Here is an 18,941-nt window from a genome sequence, read left to right on the forward strand (position 1 = left end):
TCTAAAAATTCAGATTTGTTCAATGGCGTCTTGTTCAAAAATGTCTATTATTAGAGATGCGATAGAGTAATGCACAAAAGGATAGGAGTTCTAGGATCAATTAAATGATAGCATCTAAGTGATACTTGAAAGAACAAGCACCTTGGAGTGCCTAAAGCTATTGATAAAAGAAGATTTTGACTCCACTTAGCACACTGATTTAATCACACTGAGATTATAGCCAGCAACAGTTGAATGATTCTTAATTTTTTACCTAACATTAGTAAAGATTAAACAAGGCCTTAGGGAATAACTGCAAACAACCTTACAATTTCCTCTGAAACATCTGTCAGAATTTCCTCTGAGAGGAATGAACTCATGAAGAACAACATCTGCCTGATCCTACTTGCCAGACAGCACAGTTGAGCCAGTGTACTGTGGAAAGTAATCTGTGCTGTCTGGCAAGTAGGGTCAGGGCACATTCACGGCCTTGCCCACTTCCTGACCACCTAAGCTGGACTGGGAGTAGCTACTCCTGCAGAGACTGATCTCTCTGCCACACTGTTATTTTTGAAATGGGGCGGCACTCTACATCCCATTGCTTCTCTTCATAAGTATGTAAAACGAGAGACAAACTTGTGCTCAGTGAGAAGTCATCAGCACAGTGTTCCTTAACAGTGTTCTCATGAGATAATCTTGTAATTAAGCTTCTGTATGTTCAACTGGAAGTAAATCTAATTTTACAAACATCTTTGTTTTAACACTTCTACTTTAAATGAAAATAAATCCACTTTTGGAAGATGCGCCCCCTTAGGTTAATAAAACATACCATCTTTTAAAATTAAACTAAATAAGTTTTGATTTTTTTAAATGCAACACTTTATTTTTTGGATCCAAGTATATTACAGATGGTTCAGGAAGCTTTAATTTGCCACTTTATTGAGAAACCCCCCCCTCCAGGAAAGGGAGATTCAAAGATACGTGACTGCTGAAAACTAAATGCTTTAGTGATTTAACTTCGACACAGGGTTGTACTCAGGAGTCGGGAGTCAGGTTCACTCTTTTCAGGTTGTAATGTGGGTGGGCTATTAACAATAAAGTCCCCATGTTGCAGGCTTTTGTTGACAATAATTGTGTCACTCCCTGATAATACCAGTCTATGAAATAATTACTAAAGTTTTGCAACCAGAAATCAAAATGTAGGTTGTAATGGTGAGATATTGTGACTTATCGCTTCTAATTTTTAAAACTCTTGCACTAAAGGCAAGCATAATTTTTCTTTGTTCAGCATTTAAAGGAAGAGTGTGTTCAAATGAAAGTATCAAAATATACATACTTAGTGCTTTTGCAGCTAAAGTGTTCTTTGTTGCTTTACAAACTAAAACACAGAATAAATTGGACTGGAACATCAACATCAAGCCATCAACAAATAACACATTTCATAGAACCAGGGATGGAAATACAGGAGAGAACAATGAGAACTCTCTGAAAGGGCATACTCAAATTCTATTTTGTTCGTCTTTCGAACATTTCACTTTCCACCTCTCTTTCGAAACTCAGTTTCTTCTTAGTTCACCCCCACCCATTCTGTTAAAGCCTGACCTTACCTTCCTGTGTCAGTTTTCTGACTTCCTCTTGCATTCTCTGATTTCATTCTCACTGCGGGTTTCAATGTGCCTGCTAATGAACCTCATGACTATCTTTTTACTGACACTCTTAGTCTGTCATCCAGTTGGTCATCTCTCCAAAAAACACTTGCATGATATTGTTGGCAACACTTCATCTCTCCTCTCCTATCTAGTTTCGGATCTTGTCTTCACTTCTTCTGGGTTATGTTTGAGTACCCTCTCCACCCTCACACCGCTAACAAAATTACCATCATTTATCACTGTGAAGCACTTAGGTCCGACTAGACTTCAGCCTCTTTTGCTTATTCTTCCCTCTAAGGTCCTGCTGTTGATATTTATCTTCAGTCTGAACCTGAATTCTTTCCATATCTTAAATTTTCTGGTATACTAACCCATTATAAATCATGAAACTTAGCATTTCAAAAAAACAGTGGCTTGTCTCCCAGATCCACTTACCTTCACCATGCACAACCATCCCTCTGCTACCAAGATAGCCCAGTGCATGGACAAGAATGCTTCTGGATTTCTTATTGACACCAATCTCTCACATAGCAGAATCTGTGAGTAATGCTTTCTACTATCTCCGGTTGGCTAGAAGACTGCATTCTACCCTGGTGGACAGTGGCCTAGACTCAGTTATATATGCCTTCGTCACCTCCTATTTGTACCAAAGCAATGCCTGGGGATGTAGCCATCAGCCTGTAGGGAATTCCACCTAGTACAATAGCAGTGCATCTACTCAGCAACATGGGATATTCCAGGCACTTCAAACCTGTCCTCCAAGCTCTGCACTGGTTTCCTAAAGAGTATCTAATGAACTTCAAGGTCTTGGTCTTTATCTTCAAGGTGCTCAAATGGCCTATACTCAACATTTCTAAAATACCGCCTAAAGCTCTGGGATGAAGACTGTGGTGACAACTCGTGTCATCAGGCAAAATCCTTTCTGCATTAAGGATAAATTCTGTCTGCACAGGAATCAGAGCTTTCTTGGGGACTGGTTTGAAACTGTGGAACAAACTCCCACAGGAAGTAAAGACCATCCCAAACTCTTCACCTTCCATTCCAGCAATAAGGTGCACTTCTGCAATATTCCCTTGTCTAACATAAATACAGAGCAGTGTGTCCCTTACAACAAACAAACAAAATACCCAAACCCTCCACTGGACACACAATTCTCCCCCTGGGCAGAGGATGAGAGAGAATAAACCACAGAGACAGATGTTAGTCATGTTGCTTAATGCACAGCTGGAAGCAGCTCAGATATTTCTGTGCCAAAAGAGTATAAAGCCCTATATAGAATAGCTTTGTGTCTGTTACAAGAGCTGGAAACTTCATCTGATATGCTGTTGAAGTGCTCTCGCTCTGGCTTAAGAGTTTTAATTTTTACTCCACCCTCATTACCCAAGATTCCTCAGGCCTCATTCCCTGTATGTACCACTAATTCTTCATTCCTTGGGGTCTCATTCCCTTCCTTTAAACAAAAACTCTAGCTCCTCAGTCAGCCTGACTGACTGAAAAACACACCCCACATATTCTCAGTGCATTACAATTCTGAACAAAATTGTGACCCTATTTCACATAATCTAAACAGTGAAGAAGTAAAATAGAAATGTAAGAATTTTGAAATAGGAAATTGATGGTTTGGTGACTTGTCAAAGCCCACACAAAATAAATGTAATGTTTGATGAAGTACATTCTTTTTTATGTAAAGGTGGAAAAATTAAGGGTTATAGATTTAAAAGCCTCCTGGGAAACAGATGTTTAAAGGCACAGAGCTTCTTGTTCTCTGACAAGGTTGCTTTGGTTTTGTTCTGTCAGGTTTTACAGATCTGGTTGACCTGTGGCAGCCAGTACCTTAAAAGGAGGATATCTGCCTTGGGATTTCCTTTGCAGGTTGCTGTTGCATTGTGTATTGATTAGAGATGAGTGTTACAAATGGAAGGCTATCACAGAACAGGTTTAGTGTCCAATTCTGTGAAGTGCTGAGAGCCTCCAGAAGGTGATGAGCATCCTCAAGTTCCACTAAAGTCAATGGAAACTGAGGGCACTTGTCACCCTACAGAGGCACTTTGTGCTTCACAAGAATACCAAGTGCTCATTGCCGGTCGCTTTCAGTTAAAATGAAAGTTTTCCTGGTAAATTAAAAACTTCATTATGTGCTTTTTTACCCTTTCAAAAAATAAGCCAAGAGTACAGGCCTTCCCCACACTAGCATCTTCTCTTTTTCTGCTCTCCTTTTCTTGAGCCCTTCTTTCCTTCTGCAAGGATGTAAATTATTCTCTCCGGATCCTAACCATCCACATTACGCTGTCTCAGACAGAAGACTGAGAGGGGACATGATAGCAGTTTTCAGGTATCTAAAAGGGTGTCATAAGGAGGAGGGAGAAAACTTGTTCACCTTAGCCTCTGAGGATAGAACAAGAAGCAGTGGGCTTAAACTGCAGCAAGGGAGGTCTAGGTTGGACATTAGGAAAAAGTTCCTAACTGTCAGGGTGGTTAAACACTGGAATAAATTGCCTAGGGAGGTTGTGGAATCTCCATCTCTGGAGATATTTAAGAGTAGGTTAGATAAATGTCTATCAGGGATGGTCTAGACAGTATTTGGTCCTGCCATGCGGGCAGGGGACTGGACTCGATGACCTCTCGAGGTCCCTTCCAGTCCTAGAATCTATGAATCTATGAACTGAAGATCTTTGTTCCAGGTACTTCACACAAAGTTCTGTATGTACCAGTGATGATCCTCAAGCATCCCTCAGCCCTGTTGGTTCCAACACATGTAACATCCATTCTCAAGGATCAGTACAAACAGTGAAGAGGATTCTAAGTCATGTCACAACCACTAATACGCCAACTACTAGCTCAGCTACAGACAGGTTCTTTCTGCATGTTCTATGTAAAACAATATGTATCCACAGACATGTATATATGTTCAAGAGAGAGGGGAATATGCTGACCACATTAAAGGGGAAAATGAAGGTAGAGAAAAGGAGAAAAGATGGAGAACACACCGCTAACTGCTCATCTACATCCCTTTGTTAAGGCTTCCATCTCAACCTGACTCAGAGGGCTAAAGTGGGGAGGCACTTGCCAGTTTGGTTTTTCTGTCCAGGTGTTTCAGCCAGAGCATGGAGGCTGCTTGAAGGAGCTTCTGGAAGTGAACATCACCCCTTGCATGGCTAGCACGATAGAAGAGGAATGAGAAGATGAGTAGATAGGGATGTTCAGGAGTGGATGGAAGAAGCGCCAGTGAATGGAGAGAAACAAATGAGCGATGTGGGAGAAGAACTGACAAAAATGAGGGGGAGAGAAGATGTGATCTGTAATCTCCCAGTCTTGTCCTTTCTCGCTCATCCTCTTTTCTATCAGGAAAGCAGGGCTGGACTGCTGTTTGAACCTGCTGGTGGTGCCAACAAAACTCATAAGAAACCAGATAGGAGTTTGTTTAATCTTTTTATTCCCTAAAAACTGTACTGACAGCTCAGAAGGGCTAGGATTCTCTACACGTACCTCAGGCTCCAAAGTGTGAGTTTTGTGAGTGCATGTTTGACCTCTACAATTAACTGGACAACTCTGAGCAAGAGACACAATATTACATTTATAAGCATATGTCTACACTGCAATTAAACACCCTCAGCTGTCCTGTGACAGCTGACTCAGGCTCTGGTATCAAGCCCAAACATTGATACCACAGTTAAACAGCCCCTTAGCCCTAGCCCCACAAGCCCAAGTCAGCTGACATGGGCCAGCTGCAGGTGTTTAATTATACTGTAGACATACCCTCAGATGCTCATACACAGGGACCTATATAGATTCCTTTAGCGTGGTCCTTAGAGAAGTTGCATTTATATTATTGCATGATATTATACTACTTTGCAGAGCCAAGGAGCACAGAACTCACAAAACAGATCTCTTTTTAAGAATTGTAGAGACCAGTAATGCACACACGTGACATAAAAGCATACTGTGAAACAAGGAATTTCTGTAGATGAATGAGAAGATTATAAAACCAAAATTTTAGCTGGTAAAATATTGTTCTTGTGCATTATATTTGTTAGGGCATGGCTAAAGAAGGTGTTTATGGTCCAAAGAGATATTATATGGAATAGATACTGCCCAAGGGTATGCATTAAAGTTCATATAAAAACATGAGTTATTTTTGAACAAATGGCGATGATTGTAGTTGCGTCCCCTGCTACATTTCAAACTGTGTTTTAGTAATTTGGTGAATTCCATTGGAATGAGTGACTGGAAAGAGTGATGGAAGTTAGAAAAACAAAGAAACAATTCAAAATGGGATTTGCCTTCTTTTCTTGTATTGAGGCTTCAGAATTAACGAATTCTACATCTCAGCAGGATCAGATCTGAAGTTAAACACAATGGTGTTAGTTTTCGAGGTGTTGAGCACTCATTGTTCCCACTGACTCCAGTCGGGGATATGCGTGCTCAGCACATCTGAAAAATCAAGGATTGAGGAATGAAAACCAGTTTTACTTGTACATGTGAAAATGTGCATGCCGGCATATGTGCATGTGCACTTGTGCATGATAGATCGACTCTAACACCTGAATGTTCAAGTGATAGAATCTACTGCATCACCTGTGCTTTTAGGTATTGATGCAATAAAGATTATGTCTACACAAGTGGATGCTGCCTGGTGAAAAACGGGCCCTAACTTGTCAAGTAGCATAGTGATAAATCAAGCTCACTAGCTCTTGTTATTGCTAAAGAAAGAAAGAAAGAAAGAAAGAAAGAAAGAAAGAAAGAAAGAAAGAAAGAAAGAAAGAAAGAAAGAAAGAAAGAATAGCTGTGAATGTTTCACCACAAAATCCCACATTTGGGTTTGTAACAAACCCAAATCTCAGGCTAGTTTGTCCAGACTGTGCACTTTTGGAGAATCTGAGCCAAGTTTCAAGCAGCCACAGGCTGAGTTTCAGTCACTTTGAGCCAACTTTGAATCCAACCTGGATTGTTTATGGTTTGATGCCAACCCAAGCAATAGCTGATTATTTCAGGTGACTTTCACTTGAACTTTTCAGGTTGAAAATCAAAGTGAAACTCAGTGGGTTGGAGCCAGCATGAACTAAAACTAAGAATAGCTCCTCTAACTTTCTGCAGTGCAAAACCAACAAGTTTCTCACAGCGTCATCAATACGTGATTTGTAGAATACAGTGCGGGATGGTAAACCTGCAGAACCTAAGAATGGATTAAATTTGGTGACCTGAAACCCTAAACTTGGGCTCCTCCCTGAGATATAGAGATGGGGTGTTAGAGTGCACAGCACTTCTGAGCCTAAATAAACCAGATATCTATTTTGGTGTAGCACTTGTAAAATGTTAAGAAGTGAAAAAATAAGAGACAAAAGACAAATATGAAAAATCTGCCTAATATCAGAGATGGAGAAGATATCTAAACAAAGACACCAAAATCACACTGTGAAGTAAGAAATCACAATGAAAACCGAGAGAAGGATCAAGAAGCAGCACTTTAAAACCATAAATCACAACACACTAAAAAGAAAACACAAATGTCTAAACAGAGAATTAATAGTGATCAGGGAAGTCTTTTAAAAAAATATGAAAGGGAAAAATCAGAAACAAATATATAACACAAACAAAGGAAAGAAGAACATACTTAAATAAATTGATAAGGATTTGTTAAGAAAAAACAGATAAAAAAAAGAAAAATTACAAATAAGAACAAAAATGTAATGTAGCTTGCTATTACTCAGTGTAGTACCTTATTCCATAAGTGGCCCCACTCATTTCAACGGGAACTCTTGAAGGGTCAGATGCTACTCAACGTGAGTAAAGGTGGCAAAATCTGGCCTAGGGAATATACAAAGAGACAGAATCTGATACCCTTGCACTTGTTGAGTAGCATTTCAGCCCACAAGTAGTCTCACTGAAATCAGCTGAACTACTTGTGGAGAAGGGCTCTGCACCTGTGGCTGACTGAAGTCAGCTCTACTGAAGTCAATGTGGCTCCACACATGCACAGGCATCCACCACATTCAAAAAGTTTCATGATCAGGTCCAACAGTACTACTCCACACGAATAAGGATGGCAGAATCTGGCTCAATATTGGGTTTGTTCATGAAGAACAGTTTACAGGATTACCATCATAGGAAGCATAAAACACAATATGACCCTGTTTGAATGCCTGTCCTCTGCAGAACTCTCATTGGCCCTGTGGGAAATGAGGGTACCCAGAATACCACAGGTTTGGGCCCTTAATCTTTAATAAACCATCTAAAAACAGACACTATATTTAATATCTTATTAAATCTGACATGCAGAAAGAAAAGAAAGCTTTACAAAGTACACAAAATATGGAAGGTAAATACAGTAAGTGATGTACATAAAGCAAACTATGGAAACATATTAACCAAAATATACAATACAATTTAAAAATACTACCAAACACAATTATTTGATACCACACTATTTTTAGACAGTAAGTAATACAGGTCAGGAACTCTTTCTCCTAGGCACAAAGAGATTATGATGTTGTGGGTCATATAAGCACCCAGATATATTGATTCCTCTGTGTTTGTACAGTATTCAACACAATTGGGTCCTATTCCTGTTTGGGTTTTTTGTGCATTTCTGTAATACAAATTATTATTATTGTTGTTGTTGTAAAGGGATGTTAAATAGAAGGAATTTTAGAAGTACTGATTACAACAAGAACAATTAAAACAAGAGTTGTATTATTTCATTTACTTTGGTTCTGTAGAATTTGTCATTAATTGGCATTCTCAAGGATATTTGATTTTTTTCAAACAGCAAACTGATAATATAAAGAGTTATTACATCGCACTTTGGTGAGGAAGACATTTTTAATGGACAGAAGATGACTGGAAAAAGGCTAATGTAGTGCCCATCTTTAAAAAAGGGAAGAAGGAGGATCCGGGGAACTACAGGCCAGTCAACCTCACCTCAGTCCCTGGAAAATCATGAAGCAGGTTCTATAGACCACCAGACCAGGGGGATGAGGTGGACGAGGCTTTCTTCCGGCAACTAACAGAAGTTGCTAGATCGCAGGCCCTGGTTCTCATGGGAGACTTTAATCACCCTCTGTCTTCACAAACAAGGTCAGCTCCCAGACTGTTGGACTGGGCAGCACAGTATGGGGAGGAGGTGACCAGCCCTCCGGGGAGAAAGAAGTGGTTTGGGACTATTTAGAAAAACTGGATGAGCACAAATCCATGGGGCCGGACGCGCTGCATCCGAGGGTGCTAAAGGAGTTGGCGGATGTGATTGCGGAGCCATTAGCCATCATCTTTGAAAACTCATGGCGATCGGGGGAGGTCCCGGATGACTGGAAAAAGGCTAATGTAGTGCCCATCTTTAAAAAAGGGAAGGAGGAGGATGTGGGGAACTACAGGCCAGTCAGCCTCACCTCAGTCCCTGGAAAAATCATGGAGCAGGTCCTCAAGGAATCAATTATGAAACACTTAGAGGAGAGGAAAGTGATCAGGAACAGTCAGCATGGATTCACCAAGGGGAAGTCGTGCCTGACTAACCTAATTGCCTTCTATGAGGAGATAACTGGCTCTGTGGATGAGGGGAAAGCAGTGGATGTGTTATTCCTTGACTTTGGCAAAGCTTTTGATACGGTCTCCCACAGTATTCTTGCCGCCAAGTTAAAGAAGTATGGGCTGGATGAATGGACTGTAAGGTGGATAGAAAGCTGGCTAGATCATCGGGCTCAACGGGTAGTGATCAATGGCTCCATGTCTAGTTGGCAGCCGGTTTCAAGCGGAGTGCCCCAAGGGTCGGTCCTGGGGCCAGTTTTGTTTAATATCTTTATTAATGATCTGGAGGATGGTGTGGACTGCACTCTCAGCAAGTTTGCAGATGACACTAAACTGGGAGGCGTGGTAGATACACTGGAGGGTAGGGATCAGATACAGAGGGACCTAGACAAATTAGAGGATTGAGCCGAAAGAAACCTGATGAGGTTCAACAAGGACAAGTGCAGAGTCCTGCACTTAGGATGGAAGAATCCTATGCACTGCTACAGACTAGGGACCGAATGGCTAGGTAGCAGTTCTGCAGAAAAGGACCTAGGGGTCACAGTGGACGAGAAGCTGGATATGAGTCAACAGTGTGCTCTTGTTGCCAAGAAGGCTAATGGCATTTTGGGCTGTATAAGTAGGGGCATTGCCAGCAGATCGAGGGACGTGATCGTTCCCCTTTATGCGACATTGGTGAGGCCTCATCTGGAGTACTGTGTCCAGTTTTGGGCCCCACACTACAAGAAGGATGTGGAAATATTGGAAAGAGTCCAGCGGAGGGCAATAAAAATGATTAGGGGTCTGGAGCACATGACTTATGAGAAGAGGCTGAGGGAACTCGGATTGTTTAGTCTCCAGAAGAGAAGAATGAGGGGGGATTTGATAGCTGCTTTCAACTACCTGAGGGGGGGTTCCAAAGAGGATGGAGCTTGGCTGTTCTCAGTGGTGGCAGATGACAGAACAAGGAGCAATGGTCTCAAGTTGCAGTGGGGGAGGTCTAGGTTGGATATTAGGAAACACTATTTCACTAGGAGGGTGGTGAAGCACTGGAATGCTTTACCTAGGGAGGTGGTGGAATCTCCTTCCTTGGAGGTTTTTAAGGCCCGGCTTGACAAAGCCCTAGCTGGGATGATTTAGTTGGGAATTGGTCCTGCTTTGAGCAGGGGGTTGGACTAGATGACCTCCTGAGGTCCCTTCCAACCCTGATATTCTATGATTCTATGATTCTAAGATACTGTCCTTTAACCAGTGGATCTCCACCTTTCCAGACAACTGTACCCCTTTCAGGAGTCTGATTTGTCTTGTGTACCCCCAAGTTTCACCTCTCAAACTATTTGCTTACAAAATCAGATATAAAAATACAAAAGTGTCACAGCACACCATTACTGAAAAATTGCTTACTTTCTCATTTTTACCATATAATTATAAAATAAATCAATTGGAATATAAATATTGTACTTACATGTCAGTGTATAGTATATAGAACAGTATAAACAAGTCATTGTCTCTATCACATTTTAGTTTGCACTGACTTCACTAGTGCTTTTTTATTTAGCCTGTTGTAAAACTAGGCAAATATCTAGATGAGTTGATGTACCCCCTGGAAGACCTCTGCGTACCCCCTGGGGTATGTGTACCCCTGGTTGAGAACCACTGCTTTAACCTATGGGGTAGACCTCAAGTGTTTCTAAACAAGGAGATTGTGATTCTATTCCCTTTGTGATCTAATTACTATGGTGTTGTCATGGTGCATACATAGGTGTCATTAAAGATCATTAAAAAGATTGGCAAGGTCACAAAAATTAAACTAAATTAAACTAATAAATAACAATCCTCCAGATACTTGAGCCCAGACACAACGTACAGTACTCTGTGCTGAATAGAGTCCTTTGGTAATTTTTTTTCCCTCTAATGAGCTCTTGTTAGGCTCAATGCTAATGCAATTCTGAAAATGACTGTAATTCTCAAAGAAAATGTGAGTTTCTCTGAATAATAGACTTTTGTCAAAATAGATCATGTTGGATCCTTCTTGATTAAATTATGTTGATTAGATGACATTTCTTTTAAATCAGCCCACAACAGAAATTTTCTCTCCTTCCCTCCTCAATTGAGAAAATTGCTCCTAAAATTACCTTGGCCTGAGATCCAGGATAGGCAAAAAATCAGTCCTGCATCAGTGACAGCTTGTACAATTATATCTATCAATCATGATTGTGAAATCTCTTATCTTGGGCCCTGTAGGGTTAGAAATAGGAACTTTATTTCATTGGATGGTAGAAATTACAGCTCTTGCTACTAATTCTGGAAGGCCATGATAGAACAGACTTTGAATTCATGACATTTTTAACTACAGAAGTGGCATTTAAGGCAATTTTTAGTGTTTTTTAACCATCTCCTGAGTGCTATTCAGTTTGAAGCCTGGTACTTAAGACAACTGACAAATATGAGCATTAGTTTGGGGGGTTTTAAACTCTTAAAGGATTCCCAAATTGGGTTTTCTGTAACGTGTGGCATATAGAGAATATAGTTATCTCAAGTGAATACCAACAAAACCTTTACATAACCTGCATAATTAACTCCTGGCTTCACCACTCATGAGTAATTCAGTCACCCCACATTTATGCAGATATGTATACAGATAGCAGATATTAGTTATGTATTTATATGGCCACCACCACTACAGTATCTCAGTGCCACATACACATACACTCATGTCTTTTTAAAATGTAAACAGCATCTTTTTTTAAATTCCTATAGAAACCCTATTGGTTTCATGCTCCTGAAAGACAGAGCATATCAGACACTGAAAATTACGTCTAGACTAGCATTCTTTATTAAAACTTTGTGTAGAATTTAAGTAAAGATGAAGACAATTAGATTCTATAGAAATTTTAAATGAAGACAATTACTTTCTATAGAAATTACTCTAAAAACCCATAGAATTTAATAGAGAAATCTCTTTTCTACCTTTTTTTTAATTATTCTACAGAATTCAACGATAGAGATATAATTCTCTATTAAATACTATAAGAATGTCTACATAATACAGCTTTAATGTATTTGTGAATAATTCAGTAGAAAAAGAAAAGGAAAGAGCTCTATTGTGATATCTAACTTTCTCACCCCAAGAAAAGTTATAATAAAAATGGTATAATACAGGTACAGATGATTTAATATATGTCCTGTGAGAGGTCACTTAATCTCAATGACCAAATGACACAATTAGTTTACAGTTTTGTCAGTCAAGATTTCACAGAGTGGCCCTTTGAGTGGATATTCTCATTTCTTCCAGTTCTGCTCAACTCACAAAGTTGAACACTAGTATTGTATTAATCTCGTCAATCTAGTCATCCTGCAAAACATGGCGAGTGGGAAAACATAGATAAAAATCCTCTGTATTCACAAAAGGCAGCTTTTCACCAGGTTGGATTCTCCAGTTTGCCAATTTCACAACGCAAAATAAACTTCAGAGATAGCTGGAGATTTGCATTGGAGAATTTCCCCACACAGCTGAAATCTCTGCTGGTGCAAAGCTAGCAAAGGTGGCTTTGTTGCCTCTTCCACTGGAACTCTGCCACCCAACATAGGGGAATTCAGGGTTGTTCAGGGCACACTGAGGATGAGGAAGGTAGGGCAGAGACTATGTCAGGGAGGGGTGGGTAAGGAACACGGCAGAGTGAAGCTCTATTGTGGCAGATGAGATTTTATGCCAGCTGCATATACTTACTGACTGAAGCTGTCCCTCTGCAGCTTTAATTTTACACTCTGGCCAAGTGGCTGAGAATCACTGGCTCCCTGATATGTCCCCCTCTCCACTACAGCCATGACTTGTTGAATGGTTCTGTTCAAATGAGCAATGGTGATATGGTTCGTATTGACATGTAAGTTGGCTTCTTTGGGTTCAGAGTTACTGACCCCATTTGAATAAATATGGCAGTTCACATATCTGAGCTATTGTTTCAGGCTATCTGTAGACCCAAAAAAGCAACACTGCATTGGTCATACTTTGTTCATATTTTCAAGGTTATCTTCAAATCCTATTTGTGGGTGGGGAAGCAGATGATACCTACTGTAAGATGGCTGAACCTTTCCTTTCCTTGCTTTTGTGGTTTGTCTCAAATGCGTTGTGTGTGTGGCAAGTGTAACTACATCACAACCAAGTTTTTGATGTATGAATAGTATTAAGGATGTCAATTTTTCTTTGCAAACTTTAATTTAGATTATAACAACTTAAAAGTAAATCAAAAAATGTCTTTAATTGCCTAAACACCAGTGTTAGGAACCTGGGTAACAAACAAGAATTAGCATTGCTCATTTATGAGCATAAATTTGATCTCTTAGTATTACTGAAACCTGGTGTGATGATTCCCATGACTGAATGTTAAAATCAATGGTTATAATCTATTTAGGAAGGATCGAGTGGGCAAAATTGGAACAGGAGTGGCACTTCATGTCAAAAATGGTTTCGAGGCACTATTAAGAAGGAAATGATCCCGAATGCTTATGGATCAATGTTCTAACAGATAAAGCACAAGACGGAATTAATTGGTGTCTGGTACAGACCAACAAATCACACTAGGGAACAGGATGACCACTTCCTTACACTCCTGTTTATAATGTATAGGAAAAAAGCTGGGTAATCATGGGGAACTTCAATTTGAGCAACCTATGCCGAAGGTCTCCTGCTGCCAGTTGTCACCTATAGATATGATGATTGTTTATGTTATGTAGAAATGTGTTGAAATTTAAGTGGACCCAAAAATCTATTTCCTAAAAATAGGCTTGACAATAGCCAAGCGAGGCCTGGTATAATATGAATGAAGTAAAGTGAGACAGCTCACAGGCAGTTAGAGATAGGACCAGGGCCGGCTCCAGGCACCAGCTTAACAAGCAGGTGCTTGGGGCGGCCAAGGGAGAGGGGCGGCACCTGCGGTAATTTGGGGGCGGCAGGTCCCTCACTCCCTCTAGGAGCGAAGGACCTGCCACTGAACTGCCGCCGCCAATCGCGGCTTTTTTTTTTTTTTTTTTTTTTTTGCTTGGGGCGGCAGAAATGCTGGAGCCGGCCCTGGATAGGACATGACCAACGGTCATGCTGTAAACATGTTTTAGTCCCAACTGTTTTTTACAAGTGTTTAAGATAAAATATTAACGCTTTGGAAAATGCTACCTGTATTGATAATTGATATGGCACTTATGCAGATGTTAATTACAATGATGCTTAATGTTAAAAAGCCAATGAGAAATTAGAAATTATGTGATTATGGTAAAAAGGTGGATTTAATGCTAATTAATTAAGGAACCTTAATATAATTGATTATAAAAAGAGTAGTACGCTGATTTTAGTTAGGTGAGCCCATCCACCATCAAGGTACCATTAGAGAAAGGATTAGACCTGTTCTCAATCAAGGACTGATCAACCCTGAATACATCATTTCATTTTAGTGTGTGAGCATAAATGCAATGTATGGTTATATTGTAATGCCCATGTGCTTAACTAGTTATTTTATATTAAATAAAGTCTTTAATTTTATCACTCATGTCATTCAAAGTCGTCCAGTAAATTAAATTATTTGTAACTACCCTGGAGGTTTGAACCTTAAAGAATTCAGTTTGGTTTTATTCCTTATTTTTAAACTACTAATTGGGAATATAAATCAAAGGTTACACAGTACTAAAACTTTTACTTGGAATTTCTAAATATTATGGATGACAATTTCCTAACTCAAAAAGTGTTACCTACAACATGGGAAGATTCTATATTAGACTTCGTCTTGACAGATAATGAGGAACTGACCATAGCACTAAAAATTAATGGTAGTTTAGGAACACGTGAGCATAACATGATCACATTTATCATATGCAAACAAAATTAAGTCCAGACCAGCGATATATATGGGGAATGGTAAAGAATGAAGAGGCCAGGTCACAGAAACAGAGCAATCTAAATCGCGTGGTAACCTGGGCGCAAGCAAACTATGTGTGTTTCAATATGTCTAAATGTAAATGTATACATCTAGGAACAAAGAATGTAGGCCATACTTATGGGGTAGGGGTTCTATCATGGGAAGCAGTGACTCTGAAAAAGATCTGGGGGTCATGGAGGATACTCAGCTGAACATGAGCTCCTAGTATGATGCTGTGGCCACAAGTGCTAATGCAATGCTAGGATGTATAAAAAGGGGAATCTCAAGTAGGAATAGAGAGGACTAGACCACTGCTGGAATACTGTGTCCCGTTCTGGCATTCACAATTCAAGAAGAATGCTGATAAATTGGAGAGAGTTCAGAGAAGAGCCACGAAAATGATTAAAGGATTAGAAAACAACCCTTATAGTGATAGACTCAAGAAGCTCAATCTATTTAACTTAACAAAGAGAAGGTTAAAGGTTGACTTGATTACAGTCCATAAGTACCTATCTGGGGGAAAATATTTAATAATGGGCTCTTCAATCTTGCAGAGAAAGGTATATCATGATCTGATGGTTGGAAGTTGAAGCTAGACAAATTCAGAATGGATAAGGATATGAGGCATACATTTTAACAGTGAGTAACTAGAGCAACTTACTAAGGGTTATGGTGGATTCTCCATCACTGACAATCAAGATCAAATCAAAAATCAAGACAGGATGTTTTTCTAATAGATCTGCTCTAAGAATTATTCTGGAGAAGTTCTATGGCCTGTGTTACACAGGAGGCAGACTAGATGTTCACAATGGTCCTATCTAGCCTTGGACTCTTTAAATCTATGAATTATTCCACATGTTGAAAATCTTTTGATACTTTTTTTTAAAAAGTGACTTTCTTTTTAAGGAACTTGTTAAAGAACTCAGCTATGCATGGAAACCATCAATACTAATAATAAGACAGATGAATATAAATTAGATGGTAGGATAACAGTTAAACTGCTACGAAAAATGGGAATCGCAGCCTATAAATAATTTATATTAAACTATATGATCAACTATACCATACTCTCAGGTTTCAGAGTAGCAGCCGTGTTAGTCTGTATCCGCAAAAAGAACAGGAGTGCCACAAGTACTCCTGTTCTTTATACCATACTCTCTTACATCTGCACAAATTGGTGCTGAGATATGATGATGTGCTGAAGCTGTTCAAAAGCATATACTGTAGGAAATTATAATCATAAGTTTTTGGGAATGTTTGAATATAAAAAAATTCTGGAATAATATGTTACACTTAATATTTTAAAAGGAGCAATATTATTGCCAACTATGTGTATACCAGTAGATTATTTAACTGTAAAACATATTCCCTAGGAGAAGGACATATAGATTGCCATGAGTCTGAAAGTGGCAAACATAATTAATCTCAGATACTGGAAGGGCATGGCAGGATCACTGGAGATGAAGCCAGCTATGGATCTGGCAGGAACAACTGGATATGGAAAGATAATACTTGAGTTAGATAACCGTAGGAATTCAGCAGAAGCTGGAAGAACTGAATGATCTATTGTAAAGGAGTCTCTTAAGCAGGTATGGGGATGCTAAGAAAGCTGCCTGGCAGTCTTTCATGTTCCATGGGGGTTTCTATTCTATGAGCTAATAAAGGGCCTGATTCAGCAAGTAATGAGTACTCTAAACTCTTATTATCACAGGGCGCAATGCATAGTAATATGCCATGCACCCTGATGGCAATATATAGTTATAAATAGTCATACATTCTGTGAATAGGGAGGCATGCTTGTTCCCTAGATAGCCATAGAAAAAATCCTGTGAGCAACTGGAAAATTGCTGTCTTTTGATATAAAATAAAATCTCTCTTACAAACACTGCATTCCATCCTATGCTGCTTTTCATACAGCCACCATCCCCATATATCTGAGCACCGATTTATGCCGCTATTTGCTCACATACTGTGTTAGTACAGTATGCAGGGATTGAAGTGTAGATGATAGATGATTCACAGGAGTGGTGCAGCTGCTCAAAAGAGTAAAATATAGAGCTTTGGGTCATGTAAGGAGAGCAGGGTGTTGTCATACAAATGCAGAATTACTGGGAGGTTCAAATAAAATCTGTGATCTTTATTGCTGATCTTTTTGTTTTATTAAACAGAAGTGATTAATTACTTTCTTAGGTGTTATCCCAAAATTACTGACACTTGTAACTTGCTATATGTAAATATTTTTGAAATGTTTATGTTCTATGTTAAAACCAATTATGCACATTTGAAAGGAAACAAAGCTCACCCTATCAAATAAATCCATGAGCCAGCTAGTCTTGTTTAACCAATACAACAAGATCTGGATCACCTACACTGACTGCTGTTGTTCAACATACAGAAACAGGCTGAAAACCATGACCCTTTGAAGAGTGCACATGTGCACGCACTCACACAAACCCCCATCTTCCCCTGCATTGATTGGGCTGGCAATCTGAAAACAAACTCTTTCTGTAGGCTTTTAGCATACAGGAAGTCACATTTACTTTAATACAAGAGCAACATTGCTAGATGCTATAATCACAATGTGTATGTCTACAAAGGAGGAATTCATATTACCTAGGCATACACAGATATGCTGGCTCCTCCAGCACTCTCCTCCCGGCACCTAATACCAGGACATCTGCAAGGAGAGGGAGCGTGGCCAGGGACTGTTTAAATCCTGGCAATTCCTGGCTGTTGGAATGGCCCCTTGCGGCTGTTGGCAACTGGTAGGCAAAGGAGACTAGACCAGTGCCAGGAAGGTCCCAAGATTGTGAGAGCAGAGAGGTGGCTCAGGATGTGATCAGATATATTGCAAGTCCTCCCTTGAAAGTGTTCTAACAATAGTCCTTCAAGCTTGTTTCCCACCCCCCATCCCAATTTCTTTGTGAATAATTTTTTTAGACTATTTTTCAATATAAAACCAATTTTGATGAGGCAAAAAGAATTTCCTCCCAGAAAGGAAATAAAATTATTTGACTAAATCTAATCTTAATCTTTATTGGACTGAATATGAAAACTTCTTTTGCTTCTTTATATGCTAGCTATAACAAAACTGTACTGCTAACCTTTCTCAAGCTTGTTCTTAATTTTAGAGGAAAGATGAACTGAAAATGTAAAACAATTAACTCAAATATACTGAATACTGTAGCTACTGAAATATGACACCTAATAAATGTCAGTTGGATAGAATTTTATTATCTATTAAGGAAGTTATTGCTCCTTGTTAAATCACTTGTTGAATTGTAGACATTTTCATTATATTCCATTATTACATGGGGCGGAGTAAAGAATTCATGGATATTTTTAATGTCACATGTACCATATATAATTTTTAATTGTGAACAGATCCTGTCTACTCATAAAATATTCTGTATAGAAGTTGTTTTCCTGAGTCTACGGTATAAGCATTTAAAAATTGGATACAATGTAATTCCATATATAATTCCTTTGTGTTGAAAATAATTTCATTACCAATATTCTTCAACAACGCTTAGAATTCAGACCTTACCAAATCAAACCCTGTGCATGCATATATACATATATATATATATATATGTGATTAAATGCAGACAGTTTCTGCTCCCTTTATATTTCATCTAAAATGTAATAAGACTTGCGACAACTATGGCGCTTAGCCAAATTTCTGGGTAATGTTCAGCCTCTGTCTAGGTGGAGCTACTTCATTAGACAAGCTGGCTTCTTAGCAGCTAGATCTACAAAATCAGCATTTGTAATAAAAATGAAGTAACTTCTTTTAAATGTTTTAAACATTAATTATTTCCAAAACTGTTTTCCAGTTCAATTTTATATTACTAATAAAACAAGTCCAAGATTATCTTTGTAAAGATATTTAGAAAAACACCTGGGACCA

Source organism: Emys orbicularis, chromosome 2, assembly GCF_028017835.1.
Source record: "Emys orbicularis isolate rEmyOrb1 chromosome 2, rEmyOrb1.hap1, whole genome shotgun sequence".
Lineage (NCBI taxonomy): Eukaryota > Metazoa > Chordata > Testudines > Emydidae > Emys > Emys orbicularis.